Genomic DNA, 14,687 nt, shown 5'->3' with positions numbered 1-14,687 from the left:
GAAACCATGTCCTGTTGAAGACTGTTATGATACAAACCCACAAACAGAAACCCCTCCTTACCCAGACTTTACTCTGAACCCAAAGACCTTGCCCACAGCTTCCACTGTCCAGCAGGGTGGGTGTGTCGAGTTGAACCTCCTGCAGGGGGAGACAAAGACAAAAAGAAAAATGTAGTTTCGTGACACAGAGGTCTGGAGTCATCCAGGTTTTATAGCTATAAGTAAAAACAACTAATTAAGACCTGGTTAAATTGGTTCAATTCAGTATTTTTGTGTAGGTGGAACACAGAACTCCAGGGCCAGAGTTGTGTACCCTGAACATACAGTACAGTAAGTATATTAAGAAGCCACATTCATAAATGCATTTCACGAACATGTAAATAATAGTGCATGCACCAATGCCATTCTTGTAAGATACAGCTGAAGATATGGCACAGGGATTCTCTGACCCTTCCTTCATATACCTTTTCCTTTCCATACCTCTGCAGCCTATGCATCCTGCTCTTATCAGTGCCATGCAATCGTATTTGCAGGACTGTAATACGACAGCGGGTGGCAATCTCGAGTCACAGATCTTTTCTGCTCATCCATGCTCTCCCCAGAACAGCTGTTGAGAGGTTTCAGTTGTTTACACAATTCTGGCAAGGGTCCAGTCACCTGATAAAGCTGAATTAATTACACTTTTTCAATTAACGTTCTAATGACGGACTGTTGTGTGCTCTGCTGATAAGCACGTATAATCTGTGTGCATAGAGAGTGATGGAGAGATAGGCCAGCTGATGAAATATTATTTCATTTGTGGTAGGGTCTGGGTAGCACTGGGGGTGAAGGAGGAAACCCAGTTAGCAGTCCTGGAGATGTGGCTTCAAGGACCCATGCTTTAGCTCTTCGTTAAATGGTCTAGTGCAATTGAATTGTAGCAGAGATGCTATTGTCAAAACCCCTGTTCTTATCACCCTACCTTACCCTACCCTACTCAATTTATATCCAATTCCTGACCCTGGGGAAACTAATGTCTACTCTATTTGTTTCCTTTACCTAAACATATTTATTTGCATGTATGGATATAGCAACCAGTTAGCTTACATCACCTAGGGTAGTTTTAGCATCTCACATGCCTCCTCTCTCCCTGAAACTCTGGGCACTCTGTGAACGGAACATCCTTCTGTTATACCTGCAGCAGTATGGGGGGGTATGAGTAACACATGTAAGATCTGTTAAAGATCAGGGAAGCAAAACAAGAATGGAAACACAGGGGAGCCATTCTTTGTACACACCTATAAGACTACTCATACTTTGAATAGTTCTTTATAATGTAAATCGGATTTTTAAAACCATACAGAGGACTGCACCTTTAAGTTGAGCAGTTTAACAGCTGATTGTAAAAAGTCGATTGAAACAAGGTCATTAAAACATCATTGTCTTGTTATTGCTAACAAATGGGAAATAACCTTAATTCTGCAAGTGCGTAACATCATTTTTAGTTTCACTTTGCTTAATCAGAGCTCATCGCTCTAATAATAAGAGTCTCATTTTAGGATAATACGAATTAAATGCGTGTTAAATTACAATGCATTTGCTGTCCATGTGTACCATCATCAGTAGAATATAAGATAATGCATTTGGGCTCAGAAACCAAAAGGATTTTGCAGACGTGGTTTCCCATTCTTTTTTTTACCCTACAAAGAAAAGGTTTTGGGCTAGTGCCTGCTAGTTAGCTTCCATGCACTGTGATTAAAAGACTAAATGGAATCTTTCGATTAAAGCGTTAAAAATTTAAATAAAAAGTCTAACACATTTTTTAATTAAAAAGGATACTAATAATCCACATCATATTATACTGAGCAGATTCATCGGTCAATTTAATAACACAGAGCCGTTTGGATCTTAATATCTTCTGAAACAGGTTTCCTTCATAACTGAGGGGCTTTGTTAATTACAGACAGGGCCTAATGATTTTGAATATTCAGTGGCTCTCGATGTTTTGATAAATGGGGTTCCACTAAGATTTATTCCTAATTATCTCATTTGTCTTTCTCCATTACTTTTTATAGCTTAAATTTATGAAGTCATTAAGACGTTAGTGGCTCTGATAATGATTAGGAGAAAGAATTGTATGAAAGTGAATTATATGAAAATGATTATGGCTAAAAGAGTGTTTAAATGAAGCTGGTGAGTTAGTCTCAGGCTTTGTTGAAAGTGCAGGAGACCGTTTTGTCACATATCAAAGCTCACCTTCTCTCTTTCACTGAAAAGCATTGTGTATTTCATTACTGATCTTAGAAACAGGAAAGGCAGCGTGCTTGAGAATTTGTGAGGTACTGGTATAAAAATATCTTTAAATGCATTTAAACTGTAGGAGCCTGTTCTTAAAATTGACTCCTTGAAAAAACAGACTCAGTAATATTTAAGGCCTAAAACATTTTAACGCATTCTTAAAGTAAGAATTGGTTATTTAAAACAAATATAACATTACTAGAAAACTGAAGACAGTGCTTGAGTAAGATAACGGATGCAGCACCAGACTGGTGTGAAATCATTTCAAATCATCCCAGACTGGTAAATGAAGAGGAGAGAGATGTGGAGGATTCAAGTGCTGTACAGTACCTGTACTACCAGCACACTAGTGCCTTATAAAATATTGGTTCTCCTTAAGGAGCAATGACCTAGATTAAGAGCATGAAGGGTGAAAAAATAAAGGCATTCTGTATCCCTTATTGTGATATTTTACATATCCTTTCCCCAAGGGATGGAAGACTAACCCAGTGAATTCTATTCAGAATCCCGCACAGGGTAATAGCAGGCTAATTAACAGAGCTGAAGGTTGGGCTTGTGAGTGTGTGGATAACAGACATTATCAATCGAATGGGTATCTCTACCATCTTTTACTGCAAACTGTTTCCGTGTTCAAGGTAGTCAAGTACTGTATACAAGAGCCATAATCGTGATGCGAGATATAGTCACAGTGCTAACAGTATAGATACAGCTCTAGACAGGATGGGCCAAAAAGTTGTGCAATATAGTCATTCGCTTATAATTATAATTTGGAACGCCTGGAACACATGTGATTGAAAGAATGAGCAGGACAATCTGAGAATGCAATTTTTGGCAGAGGATTTTCATTTTAAAATGGCAAGAAAAAACATCTTTGCCTTTTGAGCAGAGGAATAAATAGCTGCAAGGATGCTGGAGGCACAGCGTTCGCCTGCAGACAGTAGGGGTGCTAGATTCCCTTTAAACATTTCAACTTGAACACGTTTGGAATGTAGGTACAGTAACCACTCAGACAACCCATAAAGAGAAACACTACAGCATCAGTGTGTGTACGACTACACTCATGTGTGTATGGAATAGACTATGATTAAATACGGAATATTAAAGAAATATCCTTACACCGTATGAAACACTGAGGCCAACATCCAAGTTTCACATGCACATTCCTGATAACATTTTAACATTTTGATAAAACCCCGATTAGCACTAGCCTTGGACTACCCAGCCTTAGGTAAAGCAGTAAGATCAGGGCTAATCATAGTCTACTGTATGAAACCAGTCGTAAACGTTTAACATTGGACTACCGATTAAGCAATGAAACTCTAAACCATTAGACAGTGCTTGAGTAAGATAATGGATACACTGCAGCAGGTTGCAGTGGGGTTGTGTGTGTGTATGGGAATGGGTAAATGGAGATGCTTGATTTATAGTATTTTTCAAGGACCTCTGGGGAACCTGCTTCTGAAGCAAAGCTTTAAAAGTCTTGACAATCAATAAAAAAAGAAAGGAAGATCTGTAATTTAGAAACACAGAACCAGGCAAGCCTCTATTTCCATTTGAACGACTTTTACAGCTGTAACAAAGACAGTCCTATAAGTTAACTGGCACTTGTGCTCTTTAACTGTTATTGAGTTCATTATTAATTAACCATAAAGGGGCTTGTTGTGAAGCTGCAGTAGCAGTCAGATTGACAGCTTAATGTGAAGACTCTTCTATTCGGTAGCTGTGCTGTGAACATCATGCAGTCGTTATACCACTCATATCCTATAACTTACTCCAAATCCTTATTGGATTGCAGGTGGGGATAATAGTTAGCAGTCCCATTTAGCCGCATGTATTTTATTAGGTTTGATTTTATTTAAAACAATGCTGGCTGGTTGTGCTGACAGTCACTGTTCATTCATGATTTTGAATGGTGATCCTGTTGGAGGAAAGGTCGTAAAGCAGCATAATTAAATACAAACCAACAAAAGAAAACAAACAAGCCCTGAAAGGGTTTGCAAGACTTCATCTGTGCCGTTGCCGGTGTGAACATGGCATGATGCGGGCTCATTTTTTTTTGTGTGTGTTTTACAGGGGTCGACCCGGTGTGAGAAAGCAGCATAATTAACCTAGCAGCTCTGGAAGACATTTGCTTTTGACAGCTGCGTCCAATTATTCTCCGGAAGTTTACCTACCCCAACAATAATGCCCATGACACACTTAATTGGAGCTTGACAATTTGAACCCCAGGCCCTCAGAAGCGTTACACTCTTTAATGAGGCCCTAGGCCTAACAAACAAACCAACGGTTCAGCCAGACTCCTATTTTATTTGTTTTTGTGTTGTAGCTTTATTAAGCCAGGTGGACTGAAATAGGCATGCAGCACTTCATTTCACAGCAGTGTACCTGTATGTGCAGTCTTGACCCTGTACAGTATGTTTTGAATTGTAGTACTATTTAATATCACCTTGGTTACTGATTGAGGACATCTTCCAATCACACCCCAATAGAATGCTGTTTGTTGAAACCTTGCTACAGTAATTGTGATGTAAAGAAATGGCTCCCCTCTTGTTAAAATGAACTGAAGTCGAATTTTACAAAAATAATTTCAATAAAAAAAGAGGGAACATATGCTGCTAACAGATTTTATATATTTTGGGGGTGAAAATATTATCAATTTTAGTCCTGTTTTTTTCTTTCTAATTTGAAATGCCCAGTTCGCATCCTCGCTGCAGCCCACGTACCCATCAGAAGGACTGAAATAAGATCAGCAGTCCCGCACACATAGCGTCTCACATCATTAAAAGTAAGGCGGCTGTGCAAACTGAAACTACATTACATTTTCAAACAACTGGCACTTAAATCGGGTAGGAGGTGTAAACATGATTGTAATATAGCTGGCTTTTCATAAAGCATCTTGTTCAGCTTTGGTGGGAACTGATATAGGCTCTAAGCTGCTATTAATTATTTAATCAAACACAGGATAAAATGCATCTCCTACATTACTGTTAATTATTTAGCAAGTGGAGCAGTGAGAGACAAGGGACAGAATACTGGAGTACTACTGACTGGATTGTTCTGTAATACCACAGCTGGCCAGCAGTGGGAGCACACCTCTGTAGATGAGCAGCTTTTCTGCACAACTGAAGTTCAGCTGTATATTAATTCATAGAAACCACTGATCTTAGATGGCAAAGTGCAATATGCACAAACATTTCATTTGTTGCTAATAAAATAACCTTTTTTTTAACAAAACCCAAGGATATATATATAATGTATATTTCAATGTAAAAACTAACAACATGCAAGAAGAATTATTCTTTAGATAAACAGTAAAAGTTTGATCAGTCTTTGTAAACTACAATTTAACTTAACTGGGTGCAACCATAGTTAGCACACTATTGCTGTAGACTACCGGTCCTGTAAATTGTAAAAAAAAAATACCTTATCCACTCAGAAAATCGACTTTTAACTTAACAACATCAAATAATAAAAATGATAAAAACACAAAGGAGTCTGTTCAACTGATCTCTACAGCAGATGATCTACGGTACATAGCGCTGTCATGCAAGTCATAAAATCTAACCCTTCTTTACATATTTTACCAGACAGAAAGAAATGCACTAAAGAGACCAAGCACTGTTGTTTAATAAGGATCCCTATTTTAATTACCTGTCCAGTGTCAGTAGATCACCATTTAGATCAATTGAATAGACGCCAATATGAAAAAAAGAGCATAGAGGTAGCTAATTGTTACCGGCAGACCAACAGCTGCTTGGTGTTTTGAGGGCTACCTCCTTTGTTCATATTGCTCTGGTTTCTGACCTGAGAGCTTAAACCAGAGCTGGAGAAATGATTATTAATTGCATCGACTCAGCGAGAGAGGTGACAGGTAAAGAGTTTAAATACAGGTCTAAGTAATTGTGTGCAATCGCATTTTCAGTCACACTGTGCTATAACAGTCCCCTTATTTTATATACTGTATATTTTCAAGTTGACATGTATTTTTAAGTGTATCAAAGCCACCCTTGCTTTTCTCTGGATCAAGGAAGTTTGCTTGACACAGAGTAAGAAACTCAATGCACCCGGTCTTGGGTTTCAGAACTACTTTCAATTATACTAAATTATATTATTTAAAGGATCAAGAGCCAGGAGTTTGAGGAATCAATTCCTCTCTTATACAGCTGCCGCTTTCACAACTTCTTATAGTAAACCTAACGACTCCGGCGAGACTTAACCATGCTGCGATAGGTGTGATCAGTTGAGAGCAGTGAGAGGCCCTGATTGCTTCAATTGTGGCACCTGCCTTGCCATTTTAATAATAACATGCCAGCCCATTTCAGACGGTTGCCATGCTGAGGTGCTGGAGAGGCCACACTTTGGTTGATCCCTGAAGCCAGCATCGCCGGCGCTGTGTGTGCTGATGCGCCAGGGAGGCTGCAAATAGGCTGATCCCTGGAGCCAGCATTACACTTCAGCCATCAACACTGGGCCAATAGGAAATCCACATTACCTGGCAGAGGAAAAGCGCTGCAGGCTCATGTGTTACAGCAAAGATATGTCCTGGTTGGTACCCATTGCGATCTCATTTTATCTTGGCGATAGCATGATATTAGCATGAAGTAAATAATAGTGACTCATGTAATAAAAATGTGCCTAGTGCAAACTATGGTAGCTCTGTACTGAAACCCAGGACTGGGTGCAAGTCTAGTTTTCCTAAATAAAACCTTGTTTTTTTATGTATTTATTTCTATGATGAAGGCATGAGTTTGTCCTATTTGACAAAGAGAGGACCACCCCCCCACCCCCTCCACACACACACCCTCCACCGCCCCTCCCTAGCCTACTGTACTGTAAATGAAAAATCAGCAGCTATAGTCTTCCATCAGCGAGTGATATTGTGTCTTGTTTAAATGAAAGCGAGCGAATCTGTGTTTAGAGAGGCTGTAATCTGTGTGTGCGGTGATGGATAGGCATTCATCAATGTTGTCTGCATGCCGAGATTAGTGTCTTGTAAGCAGAGTGCAGCTGTAGAACAGGAAGATAAAAGAGGAAAAAAGGCACAATGCCAGAGATTTATTGTATGGAGATGGGCTGGGAGGTAGGGCTGCATTCACAGCATGAGGTGCTAAAGAGAGATCTTGCTGAGTCTGCCAGTCCCATTCAAACACAGTGACAAATAGCAGCTGTCTAACTGTGGCAGAAGGAAACATAAACCTCTCTCAGGTATACTTTAGATCTGTGCTCTTTAACCTCGCTGAAAGCAGGAGTAATGGGGACCATAATCATACAGCATTTATCACATTTTTTATCCAGGTAACCCACAGTGAAACACGGCAAGCTTTCACTGACTATATGGTAACAATAGACTCTGTTTTAATTATCTAAATACTGTCTATTGCAGACATCTTCCCAGCACATTTTTCTATGTATTCGGCAAACTGATGTTAACGAAACAGTCAATAAAGCTGAAATAAAGGGCCATTTTCACAAAACGTTAAGAACTATTTTGAGAGATGTTTTGTTGAGAACTCCAATGTTTAAATTTGTTGATGGCTGCAGTTCATGAAACCTTTTTCAACTGTTTTAGAAAGGGTTAATTAATTACATTTTATTCTGGCAATTTCACCAGTTTTAGAATCACATAATTGCCAGTGGCTTTGCATCAGTCTTTTAAGCTACTATACAGTTTATTGTAATTGTATAAACCATTTTTAAAAACACAGGGATAGCACTATTAATTGGGTTGTTTCTAACAATGTCACTGAAGCCCATATTAAAGTAAGGTAAGGGTCTGTAGTACTGCATGCTGCAACAGACCACATCACAAAGTTAGCCAACCTTAACCAGAGTCTGCAAGACAAGACTGGGTAGTACTTCAAAGAAGAGAAAGGGTCTTTCTGCTCAATTTAAAGCAACCTGTCACCCAACCACTGGTCCTCATTAAACTTAAAGGAAATATACAGGACCTAGACACCAATTCAAGAGCCGATAAAATACTGTTTTCATCCTGCACCCATACCATATGTTTTTAATTTCTGTCAATCAGTGGGACAAAACCTTCATAAAAGCCAGCAATTCTGTTTGTTATTATTATTTTTTTTATTTAGCAGACGCTTACAGAGACTAGGGTGTGTGAACTATGCATCAGCTGCAGAGTCACTTACAACTACGTCTCACCCGAAAGACGGAGCACAAGGAAGTTAAGTGACTTGCTCAGGGTCACACAATGAGTCAGCGGCTGAGGTGGGATTTGAACCGGGAACCTCATAGTTACAAGCCCCTTTTCTTTAACCACTGGACCACACAGCCTCCTTGTTATACATTCTGTCACATACTAATTGCAATCCTCGCAGTTAGCTTTATATGGGAGTAGTAATGTAGATCTATGCTACTCTATACATTTTATGGTTATTTTTTATTAACCAAGTCAACCACTAGTGTAAATAAAGAACCACAAATGCTTTGCTTTGTATTGGGCTGACCCACCATTACTGTCCTTAAGAGACTGAAGATAACTGAATCAATGAGAGGCTACTATAAGTCACACATTAGCCTGTACATGGTTTCAGACAAGGAGCATCCCGTATCTGTTCTAGAGTAACAGATGCTCCTCCACATCCATTGTCCATGGTTGCAACATCTCTGGCCAATATCATAGACTGCCACATTGACAAAAACTGTATTGCTTATGTGTATAGCAGACGTCTTGCTCTTTGGCTGCAATATGCTGTCCTTCTCTGTCTGCAGTCCTGTATGGCCTACAGCATCCAGTACCTGGCATGACTTACACAATAACATGCACTAGTGGCATGCAGTGGGTTTCCCAGTAGGTCATACAGCGAGACTATATGATGTAACATTAAACAGAGGTTGGCACTGGTTCCATGAAAACTGGGTTTTAAATGACCCGACTCGACCCGGGTCCAATTTTACTACCTGGGTATCGATTTATTCATTTGAGAAAATATGCCATTGATTATTTATTTATTTGTCTCAGTAATTTATTTGTATACCACAAGCCAGTACTTAAGGTGGCACTAGGACCCAGTGAAAAGACTAGCCTGCCTGCCTTGGTAGGTGCGCAATGCATTATGGGACGCTCTAATGGTGCAAACAGAACGAAATCAGTATGAGCTAACGACAGTGCACAGTCGCAGACTGTCATGCTACTTGAATACAGCATGGCTTGAGCTCCACTACGCGCGTGTGGCTGCAATGTCACTCAAAGAGCCTGGTACTGTTTTAAGTGCCAGACTAGTCATGCAGTGCTAATGCAGCATGACTCGAACATAGCACAAAGAATGGAGTGGTCCGCGCAATCAACATGCATAAAAGAGATTATATAAAGACAGAAAGACACATTTTATATTATAGTATTATCGCCACATTCTTAGTTTTCCGATTGGTCATGCAGTCCATGACTTGCATGCCCTGACTGCACCCCACTGACATGCACATAGCAATACTGAGAGAATCTGAAAGTTATCCAACATTAATTAAATGCACATTGCCTGTATGTGTTGTGTCCTGAGGTGTAACGACAGTGTCTTACATTGTTTCAGCTTTGCAAACAGCCACGTGATTTTTCACCTGCTGGACCCTGGCCTTCAAATTACTGTTAAATTTATGACACACGTTAGCCTATGTAATTTAACTCGGTGTAAGATAGCAGTTGGAGACACATTTTTGGCTGGCCTTATAGCCACGGGACGTTTTACCTGCCATAAAGCACCAAAGTCTGCAAATGATCTCTGAATTTCTTAGTCTGTGTAATTCAACCTGATGCAAAGCTGGTATTGCCACACTGTTTATTGGCATTGTGAAAGACCACAGGATTGGTCATTTGCTGTTGCTGCCTGTACTGCAACCCAAAGGGAGCAGACATATTTACATAGTTCAACATCTGTCTTCATGGAATAAACTACTGCCACCATTTAGCCAAGACACCAGATTGGGGCTAACAGCCCTGCTTCCCATCACAAGAATACTGTGACTGGCAGGTATGGATCCCTAGAGGTTGTGATGTATATTATATCCAGGATACAACTCTCTACAACACTGAAGAAGACGACACTAGCCGAAACATTTCTCTACTTGACTTGACTGAAAAAAAAGATACATTGGTCCCTTTACACACAAACTTGTAACGCTATTCAGCATACAAAGCGCTGAAGTACCAGGAGCTCTCGTATGGAGACATGTGCTGCAGGAACATCTAGCATCTCGTTCAGTAGATGGCACCTCCACCAGCATAATTTCTCCTAACTGTGTGCTGGTAGTTTATGGTCTCATGGAAAGAAAATGGGGCCCTAGAAACGTCAGACACACAGCAGCACCTGATTGTCTTTGGAGTCCTGGCCTTTGTTCTTCTGGGTTCCAGCGAGGTCAGACTCCAAGGTTATTCCTCTATCCCCATGCTGCACAGTGGTGGGAGAATGCACACTGTTACATAAACCCTGAAAAGTAAATGATTTGCTGGCAGACGTTGCTTAAAAAGCGGGGCTCTGTATGCAGGTCTGGCCTTGTTTGCTGAGTCAGGAACTCACAACCCTTCGGGAGCTGTATCCTGGGCAGCGATCGGCCCAGCTTTTTCTTTGAGTGCTTGCCACCACATACTAAACTCCTAACACTGGAGATGTTTAAGCAAACATCGTCTTGTCTCATTTTTCAGCTGCACGCTCAAACAAAACAAACCATTGGCTGCTTCAGGAAATTAATATTTGGGTTGACGAGGCACCTCTTCCTGAATGCTCCCTCATGGTACAGAAAACTGGATTTGTTGGACATGCAGGATTCAAGGTTTTTTAAAAACAGGTCTGGGGTCACTTCCCATATCTGGCTAATGCTTTTTAAATACATTGCTTCTTTTAAATTGCTATTAAATACAAGTTGTAATTGATTCCATACAGAATACTGCTAAAATGCCATCATAAACAGGATAATGCACATTATAAAGTGAGATCTTACAACTTGAAGGCCATGCAGTTAACAAAATACCTTTCACTGAGTATATTGACATCTACTACGAAAGTAAAAGGGATTTCTTGATTCTTAGCGACTTCCTGGTAAGAAGCATTGCAAACTTTTCAGTGGCCATTAAAGGAGAGTTCCCCACGGCGACAGTTTAGTCGGCATGTGACTCAAAGGAGAAGCAGCGGTTGGTTATTGAGAATGAACTGGGAGGTACTGAGTCACAGAGAGTTCCAAAGGCCTATGGGAGTTGTAGTTTGAGTGTATGCATTTTAAAACAGGCCATTGTTTTATGAGTTCCTTTCAGGTGTGATTCACAGTGATAACTGAGTTAATCGGTCACCAGACTGAAGAATGCATGAGCTTATTCCAGGTGCCTCAACTTTCTTGGATTTAGTTAGTTCGTGTCGCTGTACTGTATACACTTTGCTCCATATTCATTTACCATCACTATGTGCTACACACTCTACATTGCTTATTGATGTTGCAATCCTCTTACTCCTGTCTTCTTTGGTTGCTGTTGTAAATAGGATGTTGTATTGCTTTTAGCTTGTCAGTAAACATTAAATGAGCTATTTTTTGTTTACTTGCTAATGAAGAAAATTGTACATACTGTACGCTTGCTGTAGACTATTGTCTTCTATTCTTTACACAAAGCCCAGAGGAAGGGAGTGAATCCCAAATGACTAGAGAGAATAATATGGACACACCATTGTACTGACTAACTGCTGTGCTCAGTGGTTAACATCTTTCTCTGTATTCCAGACCTCAGTTATTTATGTATTTGCTTCTCTTTTTGGCCCATGTGGGAGATATCTATACACGAATAATCTCTTTCTTTGCGAAAATCTAATTTTTTGCTACATTTATAATTCTCCCGGCAAAGTGTGTAGAGTGACTTTGCATTGAAGGTGTTAACTGTTTATCTTGGTTTTACTTTTTAAAAAATGTATGTTTTTTTTTTTTTAAGGCAGGCAAAACGTTGCTCTTTTACTATTAAAATCATTTTTATGGAAAGACCTAACTGTACTGTTATAAAAAGTGTATACATTTATACTCAAACATATTATTCTTGACCAAGCGTTTTTTTAACGTGCATGTATTTCATATACTTTACAACGCCATCATGTTTCCATCATGTTTTATTTATTGGTGACACATTATATGGCTCTAACTACATTGTAATTACAATTGAATTGTCAATGTGGTTATTACATAGTAACAACAATTATTTTTACTAACATTTCGTAACAATTGTAAGTCGCCCTGGATAAGGACGTCTGCTAATAAATAAATAAATAAATAAATAAATAAATAAATAATAATAATAATAATAATAATAATAATAATAATAATAATAATAATAATAATAAAATAATAATAATAATAATAACACTATACACAACATTTTATTCACTATGTGCCTTGCCATGCTTTTTTAAGAGATAAGAAAGTCTATACTAAAAGCTTCTTGTGCTGCAGCTGAGGTTGGTAAGCATAAAAAGAAAGCAACATCTCTAATTTATTGCAGTGTGTCCAGGTGCAGAGCAACACTGCAGTGACCACTTAAGCTTGAAAAGAATTTGTTGTTTTGTTGTTTTTAAAAGCAAGGACATTCTGGAACCACATTATTTATTTTTTTCTGTTGTATTTATTTTTTCTCTCTTCAAATGGCTGAGCCCATGTGTTGTTCACAATTTGAGATTAGTATGCAGTGGCAGTTCCGTTTCCTGATTTCTTTAAGCTCTTATGTATGCACAGCATTAATTATAAACTCGGACGACGGCGGTGGTATCTCTTCAATCTTTTCATTTTTTTTCCCATGGTCTGTGCTCTGATTAAATAAAAAGCCTGCGGAATGGATATCTCTTTTAATTGCAGGAGTCTACCACTGGAACTGTCAACAGTCTGCATTAGAGGTCATTAGCTGCAGCAAGGCCTCCTGCGCTCTGTTTTTATTGAATACTGTAAGGCAGCTTTAGTTTTATGCATCTGTTCTGAGTCTTGCTGCATTTACATCTGGTGCTGTTATTCACCCAAAAGCTTTCCGTTCAAGCTGAAGATTTGCCATATTTTAAACTGGTTAGTGTGGCTGTTATAAGTCCTGTATCCATACTGTTTTTAGGGCCCTCATTTAAAAAATTGGGGAACCTTATGTGCCGATTATGTCTGTCCGCCTGTTATGTGGTAAGCCAACCTTCACCAAACTTTTATCACATACTCCTAGTGTCCTGTAGATGTGGCTAAAAAAAAAAACATGTTGATTTTACACACATTTTTACAAACATTAACAATACATGATCATGACCCCCGTGAGAGCAGTCATTAGTGGAACGCTTTTAGAAAGTACGTTTAGACTCAAGTTTATAAATCCTTACTGTATAAATGCAGTCATTTAATTGTGCATTTGCTGTGGGGTAATGTCACAAGGGTAGTTGGCATGGACAAGATTTGGATTCATATCCTATAGTGGGCTTGGTAAGATTACCCCAAGCCCAGTGGCCAATTGTGCCACCTCAGGATATATATAGATATGAATCATGTATCACAATTTATAATGTTAAGTAAAGTCTCTGTGCCTCACTGCACACAGGTTCTTTACATTTGGGGAAGCAGCACACCAACAGAGGGAACAGGAAACTGTTGTTTTAGGGGCAAACCATTTACTGAATTCACAAATAAAAGTAAAGTATTTGATACTAGTCAATGAAACAAAAGTGGCAGAGTAAAGTTACTGTCTGGGAGGATGAGGTTCAGTAAGTGGAACGTCTACTCAAACCAGTCTCACCCTAATAGTAAGACTGAGATCCTTCATGTTCCCCAAATTTAGCCTAATTACTGCAGCCAACCCTACTGAATCCCAGCACTGCATACCTTGTTTCTTATTCAAAGGGGTCAAAAAGAGCCAGGCAATATATTTTTTTTAATACAACCACAATATCAATGTTTCTTGGTGGAGAGTAGTTCTATTCTGTCCTCATTGAAATTTAAGCATTTCAAAAGTGATGCATTTCGAATCCTTTTTTTAATACAAACAGAATCATGCTAATAACATTGTAATGTTCTTCAACAGCAATACTTTTATATTCATAACCTTGATACACAAAATTAGCTTTCTAAATGATCTGCACAGTAGCTATATTTAGCCAAAGAGAAAGCTTTTATGGGATTGCCATACAGCATTGTCACAGTCGCTAACGTCAAGCGAGAGCTGCTTGCTGTATTAACTGGAGTTCTGTGTACATCTTGGATTATGGTTTCAGATCAGCAAACCGCAAGTTATTTCAACCATATGAAGAAGGGAATTGTGTAGAACATGTGTTTGTGTGGCTGTCATCATGCAACATCAAGCATGTGTATTACCCAGCCACAAGAGTGGAAATGTACAGAAAACTGGCTGTGTTTAATCAAGTGAATACCTCGAAGGAAGCTGCTCATAGCTTTCTTATAGATTTTGT

Source organism: Acipenser ruthenus, chromosome 29, assembly GCF_902713425.1.
Source record: "Acipenser ruthenus chromosome 29, fAciRut3.2 maternal haplotype, whole genome shotgun sequence".
NCBI lineage: Eukaryota > Metazoa > Chordata > Actinopteri > Acipenseriformes > Acipenseridae > Acipenser > Acipenser ruthenus.
This window is presented reverse-complemented; position numbering follows the sequence as displayed.